General features: G+C 33.7%; 7 non-coding genes across 7 annotated transcripts; 3 read left to right on the forward strand and 4 right to left on the reverse strand.

Moving 5' to 3' along the window:
* Positions 1-539: 539 nt before the first annotated feature.
* TRNAQ-CUG (transfer RNA glutamine (anticodon CUG)) lies at positions 540-611 on the reverse strand. The gene has a single exon. It is a non-coding gene; the product is annotated as a tRNA-Gln (tRNA).
* Positions 612-2,159: 1,548 nt separating this feature from the next.
* TRNAQ-UUG (transfer RNA glutamine (anticodon UUG)) lies at positions 2,160-2,231 on the forward strand. The gene has a single exon. It is a non-coding gene; the product is annotated as a tRNA-Gln (tRNA).
* An 826-nt stretch (positions 2,232-3,057) lies between these two features.
* On the reverse strand, positions 3,058-3,129 carry TRNAQ-CUG (transfer RNA glutamine (anticodon CUG)). Its single transcript has one exon. It is a non-coding gene; the product is annotated as a tRNA-Gln (tRNA).
* A 1,548-nt stretch (positions 3,130-4,677) lies between these two features.
* On the forward strand, positions 4,678-4,749 carry TRNAQ-UUG (transfer RNA glutamine (anticodon UUG)). Its single transcript has one exon. It is a non-coding gene; the product is annotated as a tRNA-Gln (tRNA).
* Positions 4,750-5,575: 826 nt separating this feature from the next.
* On the reverse strand, positions 5,576-5,647 carry TRNAQ-CUG (transfer RNA glutamine (anticodon CUG)). The gene has a single exon. It is a non-coding gene; the product is annotated as a tRNA-Gln (tRNA).
* Positions 5,648-7,195: 1,548 nt separating this feature from the next.
* On the forward strand, positions 7,196-7,267 carry TRNAQ-UUG (transfer RNA glutamine (anticodon UUG)). The gene has a single exon. It is a non-coding gene; the product is annotated as a tRNA-Gln (tRNA).
* Positions 7,268-10,610: 3,343 nt separating this feature from the next.
* On the reverse strand, positions 10,611-10,682 carry TRNAQ-CUG (transfer RNA glutamine (anticodon CUG)). Its single transcript has one exon. It is a non-coding gene; the product is annotated as a tRNA-Gln (tRNA).
* Positions 10,683-25,853: the final 15,171 nt, after the last annotated feature.

Below are 25,853 nucleotides of genomic sequence, written 5' to 3' on the forward strand. Positions count from 1 at the left end.
GGAAAGCCTTCATTAAAAGAAAACTTGAGGAATCAAATTGTGTATTTTGGGGACAGAAGAGATGAACTTTTAAATAACAATCTTGAAATTAAGACACACAGATATTTACACTCTGTTTTTCTAAAGTAGATCCATAACCACAAAGTAGAATCTTTCGAAAGACATGTCAAATGTATTAATCTGAATTCCTCTTTCAAAGAAATTCACAATTAAATGCTCTGTGTAAGTCAAGAATGTTGTCAGATAAGAAATCAGCAAAATGAACTATCTTATTACTGATCATAAAGATGAGAAAGGAAAAGAACCTCTTGCTTAAATTGTGGATGGGAAAGAACAGTTTTTAGTTTTCAGCTTCAGTACTTATGTTTAAGAATAATTCATTTCTTTATATTGTATTATCACTATCTAGATGGATATAGCCATGTGTACATAGATACATACTTATACGTTGATAAGTTTCAGTATAAAACTTTGACGTTATGTTTTTCCAAGTCCAAATTCTAAGAAATTAGTGAAATATTAAATCTCATAATTCAAGCAGGTCCCACCGAGATTTGAACTCGGATCGCTGGATTCAGAGTCCATAGTGCTAACCATTACACCATGGAACCCTGCCATACATGAGGGATTTTTCCATTGAGACAAAAGAGAGCGCATCAGTGCGGGGGCTTTTCTTACATTGATGAAAAGATATCTCAGTTGAATGCTCATAGTGTAAAGAGCTATAATGTGATTTGATTCTTTTCAGCTGCATTCTCCATAACAGTGTTAAATGTGCAAACGTTTATCAGGAAATGCAATTTACAAAATAATGATCATATTTGACTGAAGAATATTAAAACATTCTACATTTCCAAACTACTACATCCATTTCTCTGTCTCTCACATGGGTGGCTCCAAAGAGCAACGCTTGGCACTTTGGACTTTGCATGCAAAGGTACCAGTCCAATTCTTTGAGGTACTATTTTACTAATCTCGACCTTTTACATTTCTGTCATCTTTTGTTATTGATAGCTCCAATCCAACACCAGTAGGTTGAAAGAGACAAATGTTGACTCCTTTCAAAATGTCCAACAGCTTGAACAAGTTACAGAAATACGAACTTTATAATACACATAACATCACATTCCTACACAAAATAGTGCGACATTACAAAATCCTATCCTGTTTTTCTCAAATGCATTTCAGAGGGCTGATTCCCAGCATTCCTTTTTGAAGATTTCCACACTATTGATAAGGCGAATATAGCACATTTTGAAAGAGATGTGTTCTTAAATCAAACCTAGAGAACCACAATGACGGTATCATTCAGATAGTACAAATGTTTTTTGTATATTAGTATTGAAATTGTGAAATAAAACATTTCTCAGCTGATTTTCAACAGTCGATCTGCAATCATGAAATATAAGCTTTTGCTTGGAGGCCTCAAAGGTACTGATCTAATTTTCTTTTTTAGAATTATTCACAGATCGTATGATATGCTTTGTACAAATCAACTATGTTGTTAGATCAAAATTGATTAAAAAGTGACTATCTCAATTTCAGGACATATAGAAGAGGAAGGAGAAGAGGCTCATGTTTCAAATGCGGACAGGCAACAACTGTTCATTATTTTCACCTCTATTAATTATATGTATTTTTATAATGTATATATTTATATTTTCCGATAAATATACATAGACATATAGCGATATATAGGGAGATACATACATATAAGTTGATACGTACAAGTTTATAAGTAAATGAGATGTTTTTCCAATTAATACTTCTAAGAACTGAATGGAAAAAAAATCGTAAAGTTTAGATAAGTCCCACTGAGCTTTGTACTTAGATCCCTGTTTTCAGAGTCCAGATTGACAAGCATAACACCATCAACCCACCTGTACCAGGTTGAGCTTTCCATTTTGGCAGAAGAGATTGCATTCACGGGGGAATCTTATCTTTTATTGCAAAATCTTATCTCACATAAAAAGTACTGTTCAACAGAGTCATAGCGTTACTTGAGTCCTTTGTGCAACATCCTTCCCTAACATAGTTCAATAGGCAAAAGTTGAACAGAATAGAAAAGTTATATAATTCTGTTTGTCTTTGACTGTAGAAAATAAAAAAATGTGAAATGTCCACATTGCTGCAGCAATTTGCTCCCCTGTCACATGGGAGGTTCCATGGTGTAATGGTTAGCACTTTGGACTTTGAATCCAAGGATCCGAGTTCAAATCTCGGTGGGACCACTTTCATGACTTATGACCAAATCTTTTTCTGTCAAGTGTATTCATAAATATCATAAATCTAACACGGGTAGAGTGAAACATTGATTTATTGATTGTATTTTTAAAGTCTATTTGATGTGAGCAAATGATAGAACTTTTAGAAAACATGGAAATAAAATGGCTCAAAATAATGAGATATTTTGTGAGCTGACTCTGTTTTCTCAACTCATCACAAGAGGCTGATCCAAGATATTACTTGTTTAAAAACTTACTGTTATTGATAAGGGGAACACGGAACTTTTTTAATTGGAAAGCCTTCATTAAAAGAAAACTTGAGGAATCAAATTGTGTATTTTGGGGACAGAAGAGATGAACTTTTAAATAACAATCTTGAAATTAAGACACACAGATATTTACACTCTGTTTTTCTAAAGTAGATCCATAACCACAAAGTAGAATCTTTCGAAAGACATGTCAAATGTATTAATCTGAATTCCTCTTTCAAAGAAATTCACAATTAAATGCTCTGTGTAAGTCAAGAATGTTGTCAGATAAGAAATCAGCAAAATGAACTATCTTATTACTGATCATAAAGATGAGAAAGGAAAAGAACCTCTTGCTTAAATTGTGGATGGGAAAGAACAGTTTTTAGTTTTCAGCTTCAGTACTTATGTTTATGAATAATTCATTTCTTTATATTGTATTATCACTATCTAGATGGATATAGCCATGTGTACATAGATACATACTTATACGTTGATAAGTTTCAGTATAAAACTTTGACGTTATGTTTTTCCAAGTCCAAATTCTAAGAAATTAGTGAAATATTAAATCTCATAATTCAAGCAGGTCCCACCGAGATTTGAACTCGGATCGCTGGATTCAGAGTCCATAGTGCTAACCATTACACCATGGAACCCTGCCATACATGAGGGATTTTTCCATTGAGACAAAAGAGAGCGCATCAGTGCGGGGGCTTTTCTTACATTGATGAAAAGATATCTCAGTTGAATGCTCATAGTGTAAAGAGCTATAATGTGATTTGATTCTTTTCAGCTGCATTCTCCATAACAGTGTTAAATGTGCAAACGTTTATCAGGAAATGCAATTTACAAAATAATGATCATATTTGACTGAAGAATATTAAAACATTCTACATTTCCAAACTACTACATCCATTTCTCTGTCTCTCACATGGGTGGCTCCAAAGAGCAACGCTTGGCACTTTGGACTTTGCATGCAAAGGTACCAGTCCAATTCTTTGAGGTACTATTTTACTAATCTCGACCTTTTACATTTCTGTCATCTTTTGTTATTGATAGCTCCAATCCAACACCAGTAGGTTGAAAGAGACAAATGTTGACTCCTTTCAAAATGTCCAACAGCTTGAACAAGTTACAGAAATACGAACTTTATAATACACATAACATCACATTCCTACACAAAATAGTGCGACATTACAAAATCCTATCCTGTTTTTCTCAAATGCATTTCAGAGGGCTGATTCCCAGCATTCCTTTTTGAAGATTTCCACACTATTGATAAGGCGAATATAGCACATTTTGAAAGAGATGTGTTCTTAAATCAAACCTAGAGAACCACAATGACGGTATCATTCAGATAGTACAAATGTTTTTTGTATATTAGTATTGAAATTGTGAAATAAAACATTTCTCATGCTGATTTTCAACAGTCGATCTGCAATCATGAAATATAAGCTTTTGCTTGGAGGCCTCAAAGGTACTGATCTAATTTTCTTTTTTAGAATTATTCACAGATCGTATGATATGCTTTGTACAAATCAACTATGTTGTTAGATCAAAATTGATTAAAAAGTGACTATCTCAATTTCAGGACATATAGAAGAGGAAGGAGAAGAGGCTCATGTTTCAAATGCGGACAGGCAACAACTGTTCATTATTTTCACCTCTATTAATTATATGTATTTTTATAATGTATATATTTATATTTTCCGATAAATATACATAGACATATAGCGATATATAGGGAGATACATACATATAAGTTGATACGTACAAGTTTATAAGTAAATGAGATGTTTTTCCAATTAATACTTCTAAGAACTGAATGGAAAAAAAATCGTAAAGTTTAGATAAGTCCCACTGAGCTTTGTACTTAGATCCCTGTTTTCAGAGTCCAGATTGACAAGCATAACACCATCAACCCACCTGTACCAGGTTGAGCTTTCCATTTTGGCAGAAGAGATTGCATTCACGGGGGAATCTTAACTTTTATTGCAAAATCTTATCTCACATAAAAAGTACTGTTCAACAGAGTCATAGCGTTACTTGAGTCCTTTGTGCAACATCCTTCCCTAACATAGTTCAATAGGCAAAAGTTGAACAGAATAGAAAAGTTATATAATTCTGTTTGTCTTTGACTGTAGAAAATAAAAAATGTGAAATGTCCACATTGCTGCAGCAATTTGCTCCCCTGTCACATGGGAGGTTCCATGGTGTAATGGTTAGCACTTTGGACTTTGAATCCAAGGATCCGAGTTCAAATCTCGGTGGGACCACTTTCATGACTTATGACCAAATCTTTTTCTGTCAAGTGTATTCATAAATATCATAAATCTAACACGGGTAGAGTGAAACATTGATTTATTGATTGTATTTTTAAAGTCTATTTGATGTGAGCAAATGATAGAACTTTTAGAAAACATGGAAATAAAATGGCTCAAAATAATGAGATATTTTGTGAGCTGACTCTGTTTTCTCAACTCATCACAAGAGGCTGATCCAAGATATTACTTGTTTAAAAACTTACTGTTATTGATAAGGGGAACACGGAACTTTTTTAATTGGAAAGCCTTCATTAAAAGAAAACTTGAGGAATCAAATTGTGTATTTTGGGGACAGAAGAGATGAACTTTTAAATAACAATCTTGAAATTAAGACACACAGATATTTACACTCTGTTTTTCTAAAGTAGATCCATAACCACAAAGTAGAATCTTTCGAAAGACATGTCAAATGTATTAATCTGAATTCCTCTTTCAAAGAAATTCACAATTAAATGCTCTGTGTAAGTCAAGAATGTTGTCAGATAAGAAATCAGCAAAATGAACTATCTTATTACTGATCATAAAGATGAGAAAGGAAAAGAACCTCTTGCTTAAATTGTGGATGGGAAAGAACAGTTTTTAGTTTTCAGCTTCAGTACTTATGTTTATGAATAATTCATTTCTTTATATTGTATTATCACTATCTAGATGGATATAGCCATGTGTACATAGATACATACTTATACGTTGATAAGTTTCAGTATAAAACTTTGACGTTATGTTTTTCCAAGTCCAAATTCTAAGAAATTAGTGAAATATTAAATCTCATAATTCAAGCAGGTCCCACCGAGATTTGAACTCGGATCGCTGGATTCAGAGTCCATAGTGCTAACCATTACACCATGGAACCCTGCCATACATGAGGGATTTTTCCATTGAGACAAAAGAGAGCGCATCAGTGCGGGGGCTTTTCTTACATTGATGAAAAGATATCTCAGTTGAATGCTCATAGTGTAAAGAGCTATAATGTGATTTGATTCTTTTCAGCTGCATTCTCCATAACAGTGTTAAATGTGCAAACGTTTATCAGGAAATGCAATTTACAAAATAATGATCATATTTGACTGAAGAATATTAAAACATTCTACATTTCCAAACTACTACATCCATTTCTCTGTCTCTCACATGGGTGGCTCCAAAGAGCAACGCTTGGCACTTTGGACTTTGCATGCAAAGGTACCAGTCCAATTCTTTGAGGTACTATTTTACTAATCTCGACCTTTTACATTTCTGTCATCTTTTGTTATTGATAGCTCCAATCCAACACCAGTAGGTTGAAAGAGACAAATGTTGACTCCTTTCAAAATGTCCAACAGCTTGAACAAGTTACAGAAATACGAACTTTATAATACACATAACATCACATTCCTACACAAAATAGTGCGACATTACAAAATCCTATCCTGTTTTTCTCAAATGCATTTCAGAGGGCTGATTCCCAGCATTCCTTTTTGAAGATTTCCACACTATTGATAAGGCGAATATAGCACATTTTGAAAGAGATGTGTTCTTAAATCAAACCTAGAGAACCACAATGACGGTATCATTCAGATAGTACAAATGTTTTTTGTATATTAGTATTGAAATTGTGAAATAAAACATTTCTCATGCTGATTTTCAACAGTCGATCTGCAATCATGAAATATAAGCTTTTGCTTGGAGGCCTCAAAGGTACTGATCTAATTTTCTTTTTTAGAATTATTCACAGATCGTATGATATGCTTTGTACAAATCAACTATGTTGTTAGATCAAAATTGATTAAAAAGTGACTATCTCAATTTCAGGACATATAGAAGAGGAAGGAGAAGAAGCTCATGTTTCAAATGCGGAGAGGCAACAACTGTTCATTATTTTCACCTCTATTAATTATATGTATTTTTATAATGTATATATTTATATTTTCCAATAAATATACATAGACATATAGCGATATATAGGGAGATACATACATATAAGTTGATACGTACAAGTTTATAAGTAAATGAGATGTTTTTCCAATTAATACTTCTAAGAACTGAATGGAAAAAAAATCGTAAAGTTTAGATAAGTCCCACTGAGCTTTGTACTTAGATCCCTGTTTTCAGAGTCCAGATTGACAAGCATAACACCATCAACCCACCTGTACCAGGTTGAGCTTTCCATTTTGGCAGAAGAGATTGCATTCACGGGGGAATCTTATCTTTTATTGCAAAATCTTATCTCACATAAAAAGTACTGTTCAACAGAGTCATAGCGTTACTTGAGTCCTTTGTGCAACATCCTTCCCTAACATAGTTCAATAGGCAAAAGTTGAACAGAATAGAAAAGTTATATAATTCTGTTTGTCTTTGACTGTAGAAAATAAAAAATGTGAAATGTCCACATTGCTGCAGCAATTTGCTCCCCTGTCACATGGGAGGTTCCATGGTGTAATGGTTAGCACTTTGGACTTTGAATCCAAGGATCCGAGTTCAAATCTCGGTGGGACCACTTTCATGACTTATGACCAAATCTTTTTCTGTCAAGTGTATTCATAAATATCATAAATCTAACACGGGTAGAGTGAAACATTGATTTATTGATTGTATTTTTAAAGTCTATTTGATGTGAGCAAATGATAGAACTTTTAGAAAACATGGAAATAAAATGGCTCAAAATAATGAGATATTTTGTGAGCTGACTCTGTTTTCTCAACTCATCACAAGAGGCTGATCCAAGATATTACTTGTTTAAAAACTTACTGTTATTGATAAGGGGAACACGGAACTTTTTTAATTGGAAAGCCTTCATTAAAAGAAAACTTGAGGAATCAAATTGTGTATTTTGGGGACAGAAGAGATGAACTTTTAAATAACAATCTTGAAATTAAGACACACAGATATTTACACTCTGTTTTTCTAAAGTAGATCCATAACCACAAAGTAGAATCTTTCGAAAGACATGTCAAATGTATTAATCTGAATTCCTCTTTCAAAGAAATTCACAATTAAATGCTCTGTGTAAGTCAAGAATGTTGTCAGATAAGAAATCAGCAAAATGAACTATCTTATTACTGATCATAAAGATGAGAAAGGAAAAGAACCTCTTGCTTAAATTGTGGATGGGAAAGAACAGTTTTTAGTTTTCAGCTTCAGTACTTATGTTTATGAATAATTCATTTCTTTATATTGTATTATCACTATCTAGATGGATATAGCCATGTGTACATAGATACATACTTATACGTTGATAAGTTTCAGTATAAAACTTTGACGTTATGTTTTTCCAAGTCCAAATTCTAAGAAATTAGTGAAATATTAAATCTCATAATTCAAGCAGGTCCCACTGAGATTTGAACTCGGATCGCTGGATTCAGAGTCCATAGTGCTAACCATTACACCATGGAACCCTGCCATACATGAGGGATTTTTCCATTGAGACAAAAGAGAGCGCATCAGTGCGGGGGCTTTTCTTACATTGATGAAAAGATATCTCAGTTGAATGCTCATAGTGTAAAGAGCTATAATGTGATTTGATTCTTTTCAGCTGCATTCTCCATAACAGTGTTAAATGTGCAAACGTTTATCAGGAAATGCAATTTACAAAATAATGATCATATTTGACTGAAGAATATTAAAACATTCTACATTTCCAAACTACTACATCCATTTCTCTGTCTCTCACATGGGTGGCTCCAAAGAGCAACGCTTGGCACTTTGGACTTTGCATGCAAAGGTACCAGTCCAATTCTTTGAGGTACTATTTTACTAATCTCGACCTTTTACATTTCTGTCATCTTTTGTTATTGATAGCTCCAATCCAACACCAGTAGGTTGAAAGAGACAAATGTTGACTCCTTTCAAAATGTCCAACAGCTTGAACAAGTTACAGAAATACGAACTTTATAATACACATAACATCACATTCCTACACAAAATAGTGCGACATTACAAAATCCTATCCTGTTTTTCTCAAATGCATTTCAGAGGGCTGATTCCCAGCATTCCTTTTTGAAGATTTCCACACTATTGATAAGGCGAATATAGCACATTTTGAAAGAGATGTGTTCTTAAATCAAACCTAGAGAACCACAATGACGGTATCATTCAGATAGTACAAATGTTTTTTGTATATTAGTATTGAAATTGTGAAATAAAACATTTCTCATGCTGATTTTCAACAGTCGATCTGCAATCATGAAATATAAGCTTTTGCTTGGAGGCCTCAAAGGTACTGATCTAATTTTCTTTTTTAGAATTATTCACAGATCGTATGATATGCTTTGTACAAATCAACTATGTTGTTAGATCAAAATTGATTAAAAAGTGACTATCTCAATTTCAGGACATATAGAAGAGGAAGGAGAAGAGGCTCATGTTTCAAATGCGGACAGGCAACAACTGTTCATTATTTTCACCTCTATTAATTATATGTATTTTTATAATGTATATATTTATATTTTCCGATAAATATACATAGACATATAGCGATATATAGGGAGATACATACATATAAGTTGATACGTACAAGTTTATAAGTAAATGAGATGTTTTTCCAATTAATACTTCTAAGAACTGAATGGAAAAAAAATCGTAAAGTTTAGATAAGTCCCACTGAGCTTTGTACTTAGATCCCTGTTTTCAGAGTCCAGATTGACAAGCATAACACCATCAACCCACCTGTACCAGGTTGAGCTTTCCATTTTGGCAGAAGAGATTGCATTCACGGGGGAATCTTATCTTTTATTGCAAAATCTTATCTCACATAAAAAGTACTGTTCAACAGAGTCATAGCGTTACTTGAGTCCTTTGTGCAACATCCTTCCCTAACATAGTTCAATAGGCAAAAGTTGAACAGAATAGAAAAGTTATATAATTCTGTTTGTCTTTGACTGTGGAAAATAAAAAATGTGAAATGTCCACATTGCTGCAGCAATTTGCTCCCCTGTCACATGGGAGGTTCCATGGTGTAATGGTTAGTACTTTGGACTTTGAATCCAAGGATCCGAGTTCAAATCTCAGTGGGACCACTTTCATGACTTATGACCAAATCTTTTTCTGTGAAGTGTATTCATAAATATCATAAATCTAACATGGGTAGAGTGAAACATTGATTTATTGATTGTATTTTTAAAGTCTATTTGATGTGAGCAAATGATAGAACTTTTAGAAAACATGGAAATAAAATGGCTCAAAATAATGAGATATTTTGTGAGCTGACTCTGTTTTCTCAACTCATCACAAGAGGCTGATCCAAGATATTACTTGTTTAAATCTTACTGTTATTGATAAGGGGAACACGGAACTTTTTTAATTGGAAAGCCTTCATTAAAAGAAAACTTGAGGAATCAAATTGTGTATTTTGGGGACAGAAGAGATGAACTTTTAAATAACAATCTTGAAATTAAGACACACAGATATTTACACTCTGTTTTTCTAAAGTAGATCCATAACCACAAAGTAGAATCTTTCGAAAGACATGTCAAATGTATTAATCTGAATTCCTCTTTCAAAGAAATTCACAATTAAATGCACTGTGTAAGTCAAGAATGTTGTCAGATAAGAAATCAGCAAAATGAACTATCTTATTACTGATCATAAAGATGAGAAAGGAAAAGAACCTCTTGCTTAAATTGTGGATGGGAAAGAACAGTTTTTAGTTTTCAGCTTCAGTACTTATGTTTATGAATAATTCATTTCTTTATATTGTATTATCACTATCTAGATGGATATAGCCATGTGTACATAGATACATACTTATACGTTGATAAGTTTCAGTATAAAACTTTGACGTTATGTTTTTCCAAGTCCAAATTCTAAGAAATTAGTGAAATATTAAATCTCATAATTCAAGCAGGTCCCACCGAGATTTGAACTCGGATCGCTGGATTCAGAGTCCAGAGTGCTAACCATTACACCATGGAACCCTGCCATACATGAGGGATTTTTCCATTGAGACAAAAGAGAGCGCATCAGTGCGGGGGCTTTTCTTACATTGATGAAAAGATATCTCAGTTGAATGCTCATAGTGTAAAGAGCTATAATGTGATTTGATTCTTTTCAGCTGCATTCTCCATAACAGTGTTAAATGTGCAAACGTTTATCAGGAAATGCAATTTACAAAATAATGATCATATTTGACTGAAGAATATTAAAACATTCTACATTTCCAAACTACTACATCCATTTCTCTGTCTCTCACATGGGTGGCTCCAAAGAGCAACGCTTGGCACTTTGGACTTTGCATGCAAAGGTACCAGTCCAATTCTTTGAGGTACTATTTTACTAATCTCGACCTTTTACATTTCTGTCATCTTTTGTTATTGATAGCTCCAATCCAACACCAGTAGGTTGAAAGAGACAAATGTTGACTCCTTTCAAAATGTCCAACAGCTTGAACAAGTTACAGAAATACGAACTTTATAATACACATAACATCACATTCCTACACAAAATAGTGCGACATTACAAAATCCTATCCTGTTTTTCTCAAATGCATTTCAGAGGGCTGATTCCCAGCATTCCTTTTTGAAGATTTCCACACTATTGATAAGGCGAACATAGCACATTTTGAAAGAGATGTGTTCTTAAATCAAACCTAGAGAACCACAATGACGGTATCATTCAGATAGTACAAATGTTTTTTGTATATTAGTATGGAAATTGTGAAATAAAACATTTCTCATGCTGATTTTCAACAGTCGATCTGCAATCATGAAATATAAGCTTTTGCTTGGAGGCCTCAAAGGTACTGATCTAATTTTCTTTTTTAGAATTATTCACAGATCGTATGATATGCTTTGTACAAATCAACTATGTTGTTAGATCAAAATTGATTAAAAAGTGACTATCTCAATTTCAGGACATATAGAAGAGGAAGGAGAAGAGGCTCATGTTTCAAATGCGGACAGGCAACAACTGTTCATTATTTTCACCTCTATTAATTATATGTATTTTTATAATGTATATATTTATATTTTCCGATAAATATACATAGACATATAGCGATATATAGGGAGATACATACATATAAGTTGATACGTACAAGTTTATAAGTAAATGAGATGTTTTTCCAATTAATACTTCTAAGAACTGAATGGAAAAAAAATCGTAAAGTTTAGATAAGTCCCACTGAGCTTTGTACTTAGATCCCTGTTTTCAGAGTCCAGATTGACAAGCATAACACCATCAACCCACCTGTACCAGGTTGAGCTTTCCATTTTGGCAGAAGAGATTGCATTCACGGGGTAATCTTATCTTTTATTGCAAAATCTTATCTCACATAAAAAGTACTGTTCAACAGAGTCATAGCGTTACTTGAGTCCTTTGTGCAACATCCTTCCCTAACATAGTTCAATAGGCAAAAGTTGAACAGAATAGAAAAGTTATATAATTCTGTTTGTCTTTGACTGTGGAAAATAAAAAATGTGAAATGTCCACATTGCTGCAGCAATTTGCTCCCCTGTCACATGGGAGGTTCCATGGTGTAATGGTTAGTACTTTGGACTTTGAATCCAAGGATCCGAGTTCAAATCTCAGTGGGACCACTTTCATGACTTATGACCAAATCTTTTTCTGTCAAGTGTATTCATAAATATCATAAATCTAACATGGGTAGAGTGAAACATTGATTTATTGATTGTATTTTTAAAGTCTATTTGATGTGAGCAAATGATAGAACTTTTAGAAAACATGGAAATAAAATGGCTCAAAATAATGAGATATTTTGTGAGCTGACTCTGTTTTCTCAACTCATCACAAGAGGCTGATCCAAGATATTACTTGTTTAAATCTTACTGTTATTGATAAGGGGAACACAGAACTTTTTTAATTGAAAAGCCTTCATTAAAAGAAAACTTGAGGAATCAAATTGTGTATTTTGGGGACAGAAGAGATGAACTTTTAAATAACAATCTTGAAATTAAGACACACAGATATTTACACTCTGTTTTTCTAAAGTAGATCCATAACCACAAAGTAGAATCTTTCGAAAGACATGTCAAATGTATTAATCTGAATTCCTCTTTCAAAGAAATTCACAATTAAATGCACTGTGTAAGTCAAGAATGTTGTCAGATAAGAAATCAGCAAAATGAACTATCTTATTACTGATCATAAAGATGAGAAAGGAAAAGAACCTCTTGCTTAAATTGTGGATGGGAAAGAACAGTTTTTAGTTTTCAGCTTCAGTACTTATGTTTATGAATAATTCATTTCTTTATATTGTATTATCTCTATCTAGATGGATATAGCCATGTGTACATAGATACATACTTATACGTTGATAAGTTTCAGTATAAAACTTTGACGTTATGTTTTTCCAAGTCCAAATTCTAAGAAATTAGTGAAGTATTAAACCTCATAATTCAGGCAGGTCCAACCGAGATTTGAACTCGGATCGCTGGATTCAGAGTCCAGAGTGCTAACCATTACACCATGGAACCCGGCCATACATGAGGGATTTTTCCATTGAGACAAAAGAGAGCGCATCAGTGCGGGGGCTTTTCTTACATTGATGAAAAGATATCTCAGTTGAATGCTCATAGTGTAAAGAGCTATAATGTGATTTGATTCTTTTCAGCTGCATTCTCCATAACAGTGTTAAATGTGCAAACGTTTATCAGGAAATGCAATTTACAAAATAATGATCATATTTGACTGAAGAATATTAAAACATTCTACATTTCCAAACTACTACATCCATTTCTCTGTCTCTCACATGGGTGGCTCCAAAGAGCAACGCTTGGCACTTTGGACTTTGCATGCAAAGGTACCAGTCCAATTCTTTGAGGTACTATTTTACTAATCTCGACCTTTTACATTTCTGTCATCTTTTGTTATTGATAGCTCCAATCCAACACCAGTAGGTTGAAAGAGACAAATGTTGACTCCTTTCAAAATGTCCAACAGCTTGAACAAGTTACAGAAATACGAACTTTATAATACAAATAACATCACATTCCTACACAAAATAGTGCGACATTACAAAATCCCATCCTGTTTTTCTCAAATGCATTTCAGAGGGCTGATTCCCAGCATTCCTTTTTGAAGATTTCCACACTATTGATAAGGCGAATATAGCACATTTTGAAAGAGATGTGTTCTTAAATCAAACCTAGAGAACCACAATGACGGTATCATTCAGATAGTTCAAATGTTTTTTGTATATTAGTATGGAAATTGTGAAATAAAACATTTCTCATGCTGATTTTCAACAGTCGATCTGCAATCATGAAATATAAGCTTTTGCTTGGAGGCCTCAAAGGTACTGATCTAATTTTCTTTTTTAGAATTATTCACAGATCGTATGATATGCTTTGTACAAATCAACTATGTTGTTAGATCAAAATTGATTAAAAAGTGACTATCTCAATTTCAGGACATATAGAAGAGGAAGGAGAAGAGGCTCATGTTTCAAATGCGGACAGGCAACAACTGTTCATTATTTTCACCTCTATTAATTATATGTATTTTTATAATGTATATATTTATATTCACTGAAAAAACCATAGGTTTCACACCAGTTATAGTTAGGAATTAGCATTTAAAAAAACCTATGAAATTCACTGAAAAAACCATAGGTTTCACACCAGTTATAGTTAGGAATTAGCATTTAAAAAACCTATTAAATTCACTGAAAAAACCATAGGTTTCACACCAGTTATAGTTAGCTGGAAATTTTACTGATATAAAACCATTGAAATTCCCACGTTATAGTTAGTCGGACTCACTATAACTTGCGCGTGCAATGCACTGCTGATGACATCACATATTACATCACTCATGACATGGTCAGTGACATCACTCATGACACCATCCTTGTGACATAGTGACAGACCTCCTTTCACTATAATGTAACCCTTGAGACACATATTCAAAAATAGAAACTGAAATTTTTAAAAAAATGGAGATACCTATATCAGTTACAACAAGTAATTCAGTAATTCCACTATCTATATACACATCCACTCATACCTATACTCACTCATCATATGAAATGATACACCTATACATCCTGTTACACACCGACAATCATCGAAAAGTTACTCACAGACATACTCACACGTGCAAATAAACTATTGAACATCCATTTATTTGAATATAGAGTTATACACACACTTCCACCTTACTTCTATTGAAAATTACACATATTTATTCTCTTAAACAATCACTTATAGAAACACATACTTATTTAAACAGGAACTCTTTCAATCTCTTACTCTCACATATACTCACTTATATACATCAATATTCACATATACTAGATTAAAACATATGTCGTTACTGATAAAGACACTAGTGAGACAGTCATTCCCTCACTAACAAACACATATACACACTCATCCACCCATACAGTCCTGCACATATGCTGTCTTCAAAACACATAGAAACAGAGAGTCAGTCACTCATGCATCTATGTGCTAAGTAATACCCCACCAAACCATATAGACACTCATACTGATACTAAGAGAAACATCTAATAACCCATATACATACGCATGTAGCTACTTACCAACACATGTAGCCACTTATACACAAAGTGAAACACTAATATATATATTTAAATATTTAAACATTACTCACTAATATTTACTTTTTCAGAAAGACACATATTCACTGGATGGTGTCATCAGTGATGTCATGAGTGATGTCACTGACCATGTCATGAGTGATGTAATATGTGATGTCATCAGCAGTGCATTGCACGCGCAAGTTATACTGAGTCCGACTAACTATAACGTGGGAATTTCAATGGTTTTATATCAGTAAAATTTCCAGCTAACTATAACTGGTGTGAAACCTATGGTTTTTTCAGTGAATTTTATAGGTTTTTTAAATGCTAATTCCTAACTATAACTGGTGTGAAACCTATGGTTTTTTCAGTGAATTTCATAGGTTTTTTTAAATGCTAATTCCTAACTATAACTGGTGTGAAACCTATGGTTTTTTCAGTGAATTTCATAGGTTTTTTAAATGCTAATTCCTAACTATAACTGGTGTGAAACCTATGGTTTTTTCAGTGAATTTCATAGGTTTTTTTAATGCTAATTCCTAACCTTTTATACAGACTCATACCTATGTGTTTTTTAGTGAATTGCTAAAGTATGTTTTTGTAAAAATGAACACTATAATGTATATTGAGATAATATTTTTAATTTAAAATATTTTTTTTTTATATTTCACTCTGGTGCGCTTCCGGTGCGCGCACCGGTGCGCGTACCGTCAGCGCACTAACAAAAAAAAAGAAAAAAAAAATAATGAAGGAGGGACTGTGTAATAGATAGTAAGACAGATAAAAAGTGTAAAAGGAAGTAACTGAGAAAAGAAAAATGAATAAGGGAGCAAAAGAAAGAAGAAATAGGAAGAAGACTAAAGCAGAGGTTAAGGGAGAATGTAAATGGATGTTGAAAGTAAAAAGAAGGACAGTTAAGTATGGGAATGACAGGTAGTGACGGAATCAGAGGAAAAGAATAGCAGTGATTGAGGGAAAGTAAATATCAGTGAATATAAGTAAAGAGGGGTGAAAGAGGGTACATGTAAGTGAATAAGGGTAACACATGGGGAGTAATAGAGAGAAAGAAGAGAGAGAGTAAAAGAAGGACTGTCACAAAGGGACTAAGTGAACCAGTAAAAAAGGTAAGTGAAGGAGTGTGCATAGGCAGAAGTACTGAAAGAAATTGAATGTGGTAGGAAGTAAACATGGAAGAAAAGAATAAGTGAGGGAAGCAAAGTAAGGAAATAGGTGTGCGGTAGGGTGACAGAAAAATAGTGAAAATAAAACAAAAGGTGATAACAAAAAACATTTTACAAACACACTTACCATATAATCTATGCAAATTTGTATCTGTGAAAGATAAAGGAAAAAACATGTTATAATTACATAAAAATGTATAATAAAATAGAAGAAACAGTTCATGAGGTTTAAAAATCTACAAAAGTTTACTTAGAAATGAAGCAATAGTGAAGGATACAAAAACAGAAAGAAAGTAATGTAGAAAGAAAAAAAAAGGAAAAAGAAATAGTTAGAGAACAAATTCCTAAAGGTAAAAAAGATACTAAAAGAATGTAAAATATCAAAACAAAATGAGTAAAGATAAGAAAGTAAAAGAAAAATGAGTGAAAAGGAGAGAAGTCAGATTGATAAACTATAAATAAAATAGAGGAATAGAAGATGATTGAGAGTGAGTGAAGTGAAGTCACAGAGTGAAGGGATAAAAGAAATGAAGTTATTATAGAACGATGGATAAAACAGGAGTGAGAGAGTAAGTACACAGAAAGACAAAAGGAAGAACTAACTGAACTACAGTACAATGAGTGTGAAAGAAAAAAAAATGGAGAAAGAGAAAGAGGGTTAGGAAACTAAAGCAGTGGTACTAAGAGAATATGAAAAAGATAAAAAGTGGTGGAAGGAACAGAGGAAATGCAGATAGTTCCTATTAGATTAAGAAGTTGTGAATGAAGTGCAGTAAAGAAACAGCGATGAAAAAAGAGTGTAAATTAGTAAAGAGAGGTAAATAAGGGTGAAAAAGAAAATGAGTGTATAACAATGTGAACACAATATAAATTACACAATGCAAACTACACAATAACTTCTACAATATGTTACATTATTTATTTTTGCTGTTCTCAGAATATATTGAATTCCACTTAAATTAGTGAGTTCAAAGTCTTCATCATATAACAGCGGGAAAAAAAAACACAATCTAAAAGATTGTGTTTAAAAAAACCCATTCAAACATACATCTCATATATGTACACTAATCTTTGATTCGTTTACTTTTCCATGAGGCCAAATAGAAGATAGTGAAGGTCCTTTTGGTGGAAAAAAAGTCTGCTGTTCCTTATAAGTTCCATTTCATCGACTTCCTATGAAAAAAGATCTAAAAACATCATACCATACACAATCCTCACGGCCAATTTGTGTCTGATATATCAGTATTTTTTACTTTGAGATCCACTTAAAGTATCTACATGAGATAAATAATTTAAAATATTATATTAACTAACTAACTAACTAACCTTTATTAACTATTCCCGTCTTCAAAGGCCAATTCCCTTTACTAAAACTTTGGTTTTAAAAACACTAGATAAGAATTTGTAGAGTCATAAGGCAAACGTTGTTTATAAGTTGAATGAGAATCATTGCAGTAACTCCATCCATTTTCAGATTTTAAGTAGCATGTATAATGTCCTGAGGTGGTCGAAGATCCATCATGATAAATAATAGCTTCAGTTGTAAAGGTCCTTCCAGAAATTGATAACTGAGAAGCCACAAAATGTTTGATAGAAGTTGTCAATTTAGTTCCATCAGGTCTACATCGTTGGAAAACTAAAATGATATACTGCCCATACCTTTGTATAAATAATGTGGACAGCATTGTACAGTTACATTGGGTACACACCATATTATGATCTGCTGCTTTAACTAGATTTTTAAAAGACACTGATTTACAGTCTGGTAAAGTCAAATATATAAATCTTTCAGTGTCTATTCTAGTAGTACTTGATAAACTACAATTGTGGCAGTCATGCTGCCATTGATAAGAAAGACTGAAAAGATTATCTACATCTACACCTTCATCTTCCAAAACACCAAACATATACATTAAAAATTCCTGACAATCCTGCTGAATGTTCTGTGAAAATTTATCTTGACCAGAACACAAATCTAAAATATTTCGAATTTCTGTTACACTTTCTATTTGTGCTGTAACACTGCTACATTTCTGAAACACAGAATTCAATAAACCACACAATCTTTGATCCCGATTTTCAACAATCTGTTCTTGTAAACTTTTAAGAAAAAAAACAACATTAACCACTACATTAGCATAGCAGTTTGACACCAGAACTATTTTCAAACTGAAATCCAACAACATTTTCTCCACAATTCTTTTTCTTCCTGTTTTCAATTACAGTTTTCTCTACTTTTTGTCTTTTTGCAACTACCTCACTACAATTATCCTCATTTCTTCTTTTTCGGCCTACCACACGTTTTTCAAACAGAGGATATTGAGGCAAATGTGGAGCATACTCTCTTCTTAACCTATTGTATTCTTTAACACAATCTAGATCTGCAGAAATCTTTGTCTCATCACACGCAATCAAGTACAATCCTGATAAAGTTCTGACTCGAGATAATGCCACATATGCCATACCCTCTTTAAACACAGATCTTCCAATGTTCACCAAAGCACTATCTACACTTAAACCTTGAGATTTATGAATTGTCACCGCATACGCCAAACAAACAGGAAACTGTTTTCGGCGAACATATAAGTCTTTTACAAGTAAAAATCTAGCAGAACAACAACTTATTTGTTGTACTTGTTCAATGCCATCAAATTTTATTTTTAAAAATTCAATTCCATCTCTATTTCTGTAATTCACAAAATCAACAACATAACCCATTGCTCCATTTACCAGACCGCTTTCAACATTTAAATTCCTTCTCAAAATGATACGACAATTTAAACACACATTCAGAGTCTTTTCAAAACCAGCTGTTTTTGAAATACTTTTCTCCAATGAATGCAATTTAGTTTTCAAATTTTCTGACAAAACAATTGTTGCACCCATATGCTCTATTTTATCTATTGCTTCCAGTTTCACAATCTCTTCATTTTCTAAGTCTAACATTTTTTGGTTGAAGATGGAACATTCTTGCAGAGTTGGCATCAAACATATCCCAGATTTCTTCTCAGTCATTTTTTTAAAAATTTTCTCTGGAAGAATGTTTTCATTTGGATACAAATTTGAAATTAATCGACTATGCAAAGCTTTTTTCCCTTTCTCAGTCACTTTTCCAATTCTTACATCTTGTAGAATATTTTTATAATCTTCATCCTTGGCCTGTCGCATATTTTGAAGCAGTTCAGCATATTTAAAATTTAGCCATATATTAACATTTCCAATGCTTCCAAGGGACTTCCTGGTATCTTCATGCGTGAGCATTTTAAACACTGGTTGTCCTTTTACTGGAGTCAACTGCAATAGATCTCCAAAAACAATAATGTGTTTTCCTCCAAATAACACATCATAGTCTGTTTTAAGAATTTCTTGCATTCTCAAATGCACAAAAGCAAGCATTAGATTTGAGAACATGCTTACTTCATCTATGATAAGAAGTTTCATTTTCTTCAAGACTCTTGAAACTTCAGAACACGCATCTCCAGATAGCTTGTTGTAATGCAATTTATTATAATGTTCAACTGGCAGCATCAATAAACGATGTAGAGTAATCCCTTTAATGTTATGTGCTGCCAGACCAGTTGGAGCAGTTACAACACAAGACAGTGGTGAATCAGTCCTTTTCTGCAGATAACTTGCAACGGCTTTAATTAGAAAACTTTTTCCTGTCCCCGCTTCTCCACTTACGTACAATCGGACAGGGTCAAATAATATACATGAGCACTCTTTTTTCTCATGTCTGAATCCATGTTCAATCTGCTCTGTGACTTCATCATATATCTTTTTCTGCTCAATGTTTAGTTGCTTTACCAAATCTTCTAAGTTAACTCCATCCTCTTGAGCTTGTTCCATAGCTCTTTCCGCCTCATCCATGGCAGTGGCAGCTTCATTTTGGATAATTGGTCCTCCTAGTGGATCCTGGCTCAATGAAGTAGAACTCTGACTATCTTGAGAACTGTTTCTAGCTATCTCTTCAGCAATTGTAGTTTCTTGCTCCATTTCTTCATTCAACATTTGCAGATAATTTAGAAAAATAGGACATTCTATGGTATCCTTAGTTGCATTAAAAGAGTCTTCATAACAGAGAAAATCTCCAAGTAGTTCCTCTTCTGTACGCCATGGCTTAAAGAGTTGCAAAAGAGCTAAATAGTAATATTCTCTTTTGTCTGGAACTTCACAACTCAATTTTCGATGATTAATCAAATGGCCTTTTTTCTGCTTCACTAGACATCCTTCATAGCCAATGAGTGCATATTTTCCATTATTGATATCTTCTGTGATGTTCCTCTTATAACTGTAGTTTTGAAGAACTTCATACAAACATGTGTTCTCAAGGTGAGTACTTCTATTTGGATAGTATGTATCCAACATATTTGTCTTCAAAATATCTGTACTGTTTGGTTCTTTTTCCGTACAGATTTCAAAACTCGGTTTCGTGTTGCAGCAAGACCAAGACTCACCCAAATGATTGTTCTTGATTTGGCATAGAGACTTGCTGATGATAACCGATCAGAACATTCATATGCTCCAATTTCTCGATGCGACAACATCTTCAGACTGAAACTGTATAATTTCTTGCTTAGACTCTTTTCATGTGAAATGTCCTCCCACATTTCCTTCAGTTCTGTCTTTTCTTTTTTGGTGATGTAAGATGTCACATATCGAGCCACAGCAATAGAGTTGTCAGCAACGAACTGAATATCCATGTTAGCATTCCACATGGACAAAATCACTGGGTTGTAATCGTTGATGTACTTAGATTCTTCATTTCTTTTCAAATTATATGTATTTTTGGGAGATTTCCTCGTCACAGTATGTCGTAGAGATGACATCAAATTATTTACTCTTCCCTTAGAAATCACTGGTCGAGGAAATGCAAAACGACATTTCGTGTAGTACTTTTCCTTGTTTTTAAATTTTCGACGACAGTACTTTCCACAACGATGAGATTGAAAACGTAAAACTTGTTGCCTTAAATTGTTTTCTTCAGTAGATTTTGGAACAGCACATGTTGAATACTCTTCAATGAAACTCATCACTGTTTCATCTGAATCTGATCCAAATTTGGGTGCATCTTTAATCCACAACAACATATGTATATGAGGAGCACCTCTCGCTTGATATTCCTTCCTCCAAAAGAAATCCAAAACCTCTCCAAGGGGAGGATTTTTTTTGTTGGTAATAAAAGACATCATAGCTTCAAATCTATGATTAAAATATCTGCAAACATTCACTGGATCTAAAGAACACAGTTCTCCTGGTGTTTTCAATTCTATATTTGGTATGTTTTCATTTGCCTCTCGTAGAAATTGAAGTAAATCGTCCCATGCATACTCAGCACAGCTAAGAGTGAGGAACCATGTAGGAGTTCCTAAGTTTCTTAGCATACATTTCAATTCTCCATGACGACGAAACCAATACTCGTTGGTTCCACGTTGACATGCCATGAGATTGATTCGCTGAGATTCCAAAATACTGTCTTGCAGATTAACTTTCTCCATAAAGTCCCTTGCACAAACATTCTGCAAATGAGGTCCACTTTTTAATATATGATTAACTGCATAAGAAAGCCCAGACAAATCACTTTCAAACAGTAGATGAAATAAATATGGAATGCATTGACGAAACCTTGGATCTTCTGCATATAATCTTAGAGTCCGGTATTCAGCTGCAGGAATTTGAACTGGTCGATCATTATATCGTCCACCACAACCTGTTGGAAATAATTGTGGAAAACAACGAGCTTCCAAACTTTCTTGCCATACACTAATGGGACTTCCTTTTGCTGCTTTCATTTGAAACAAGTCAATTGCATTTCCCATTACTTCTTTGGAATGCAAAGGATGAACAGTATAATGTTCATATATTTCTTCAGTTCTAGACACATCAACTTTTTCAATTTGACCAACTGAAGAATCACTATCTTCTTCTGTAGCTGTTTCCTCTACTCCAACACTTACATTTTTGTAGTACTCATTGTTTTTGACCAAATACAACGTTGCCTTCTTGACTTTTTTAACATCCACTAAATCTTGCCAAATTTTCTTACTCTTTGTTGGAACCCCATTAACTAGAATAACTAAAGGATCTTCTTCTACTCTTTCTACACCAATTGTATTAATATTTTTCTTTACATCTAGAGGCAAATAAACAACTCTTCCCTTTAATCCTCTCAGTAAATCTGATGGAGGCAATTTCCCTGTCTTAGGCTCCATGCGTACAATAGCCTGAAAAGGATGGACACATTGAATCAAAATAGATTCATAAGTATTTAGATCCATCAATTCAGAAGGAATATCTATCAACTGAAGATTATTATAAACTGCTCTTGCAGGCATTCTATTTTCATTTAATTTTTTCAAACAATAATTGCAAATACGCTGATCCAAACTCAAATCAAAAGAATTCTCCACCAACAAATAACTTACAAAATCCTCCCATTCACTATTATTTTCCAATTCACTTTTTGCATATAAATCAACTAACCTAGTCTGAATTTTATAATGAGTCCGTCGACAACACACACACGTTAAATTAGGCCTCTCACTTGATTTCACCTTAAACTTGATAATTTCCTCATCAAACTTTTCAATACTTGAAATTTGTCCATTATCTTCTGCATTACCATCCATTACTATATCTATTTCTACACTGTCCTCTTTGTTCCCAAAATAACAAAACTCAATTTCTTCACAAATAGTCTTCACATCCACTTCAGATCCATGCAAAAGAGCACTATTTAACTGTTTAAGCTTAAGTGCAGGACTTTTTGCATAATACAACTTCCTCACTAATTTCCTTACGTTATTATGATGCACTGCTAACATCCTAAAATGATGAAAAACACTCCGACAAACTTTTCTAGAAAGACAAGCTAGTGAATGCCCTTGCAAACCTGTGCTTTCTCTCACTCTGCAAGGATCTAACTCTTGCAGGATCTTCATTTTTTGTTTGAGACTTTTTTTACTATATGTACGTAAGAAATTTCGAAGCAAATCGATTGATTCCTGTCGCACACTACAAATACTACTGCATTTCCATGTGTACACTGGACCCTTAGTACGTCTCCCTAAAACTTCATCAGCTAACACCTCTTCTGCATCTCTAGATACAAGTTTCTCTTTTTCCATCACACAACTATCTTTCACCTCATATGCACGACCACTGGTGTCAACTGCATGCACCAAATCATTTTCCTGAAAGTAACTCTCCTCATTGAAAAAAGGCTCAGAACTTGAACTATGCATCCATTCACCAGAAAATACTTCACAAAAATGACTCCGATTAATAATTCTTTTCCATCTACTGTTCGATTTGAAAACATCAATTGCCTTATTAAGTATCCTAATTCTATTGATTATTAAAATAAATAATTTTTTCTTAACTTCAAAAGCCTGATCAACAATCTTTTCTACACTTTTCTTTTTCTTGTAAAAAGCAGCTTTTAGTTTACTTTTCTTATCATTTTTTAGCAAATTTAAAACTACCCTATTGCGAAACATTCGCCTACGAATGTCCCTAAAAACATTTACCCTTCTATTGCTATCCATTCTCTTCTCTCCTGCTCCAATGGAAACATTTTTTGTGGGCTTCTCTTTCCTTTTTAGATTTGTTGACTTTTTCTGTATATTCACATTCGCAATTTCATTTTTTTTCCTACGACATATGTTGCGAAGAAAAGACTTAATTGGCTTACCAGAAGCTTTTCTGGTGTTTTTTGAAGTACTTGTTGAAGAGGATTCCATAAACTCTGTTGTTGATGTTCTCCTTTTCCGTATGTTATTTTTGATATGTCTTTGCTTTGAAGGCATTTTTGCTTCCTTTTCAGAAGTTGATTTGAATCTGTTGTTCTGTTAAAAAAACACATGAAAGACCACTATTAGCAAACAACAAAGTAATGTTAAAAAGCAAACAATATATACAATAAATTGCAACATATTTAAGTTTATACAATAGCAACTCATGGCTTTATTTTTAAAGGCCTTGCGCCACCAGTGCGTCACTTATTACCCATGTTTAAAGTGATGCATCAGCTGCACATGGCATTCATAAATAAGGGCCAAATGCAAATACCAATCAATTGCACCAAAAAATCGATTTTTGAATAACATGTAAGAAACACTGCGCAGAACCTAAGTACAACCACTCAATATCATCAAACAAAGTCAGGGCCTGATTTATAAAGGCCTTGCGCCACCAGTGCGTCACTTATTACCCATGTTTAAAGTGATGCACTAGCTGCAAAAGGCAATCATAAAAAAGGGCCAAATGCAAATACCAATCAATTGCACTCAAAAATCGATTTTTGAATAACATGTAAGAAACACTGTGCAGAACCTAAGTACAACCACTCAATATCATCAAACAAAGTCAGGGCCTGATTTATAAAGGCCTTGCACCACCAGTGCGTCACTTATTACCCATGTTTAAAGTGATGCACTAGCTGCACAAGGCAATCATAAAAAAGAGCCAAATGCAAATACCAATCAATTGCACCCAAAAATCGATTTTTGAATAACATGTAAGAAACACTGCGCAAAACCTAAGTACAACCACTCAATATCATCAAACAAAGTCAGGGCCTGATTTATAAAGGCCTTGCACCACCAATGCATCACTTATTACCCATATTTAAAGTGATGCATCAGCTGCACATGGCATTCATAAATAAGGGCCAAATGCAAATACCAATCAATTGCACCCAAAAATCGATTTTTGAATAACATGTAAGAAACACTGCGCAGAACCTAAGTACAACCACTCAATATCATCAAACAAAGTCAGGGTCTGATTTATAAAGGCCTTGCACCACCAGTGCATCACTTATTACCCATGTTTAAAGTGATGCATCAGCTGCACATGGCATGCATAAATAAGGGCCAAATGCAAATTCCAATCAATTGCACCCAAAAATCGATTTTTGAATAACATGTAAGAAACACCGCGCAGAACCTAAGTACAACCACTCAATATCATCAAACAAAGTCAAAGCCTGATTTATAAAGGCCTTGCGCCACCAGAGCGTCACTTATTACACATGTTTAAAGTGATGCACTAGCTGCACAAGGCAATCATAAAAAAGGGCCAAATGCAAATACCAATCAATTGCACCCAAAAATCGATTTTTGAATAACATGTAAGAAACACTGCGCAGAACCTAAGTACAACCACTCAATATCATCAAACAAAGTCAGGGTCTGATTTATAAAGGCCTTGCGCCACCAGTGCATCACTTATTACCCATGTTTAAAGTGATGCATCAGCTGCACATGGCATTCATAAATAAGGGCCAAATGCAAATACCAATCAATTGCACCCAAAAATCGATTTTTGAATAACATGTAAGAAACACTGCGCAGAACCTAAGTACAACCACTCAATATCATCAAACAAAGTCAGGGCCTGAT

Source organism: Lissotriton vulgaris, chromosome 4_1, assembly GCF_964263255.1.
Source record: "Lissotriton vulgaris chromosome 4_1, aLisVul1.2, whole genome shotgun sequence".
Lineage (NCBI taxonomy): Eukaryota > Metazoa > Chordata > Amphibia > Caudata > Salamandridae > Lissotriton > Lissotriton vulgaris.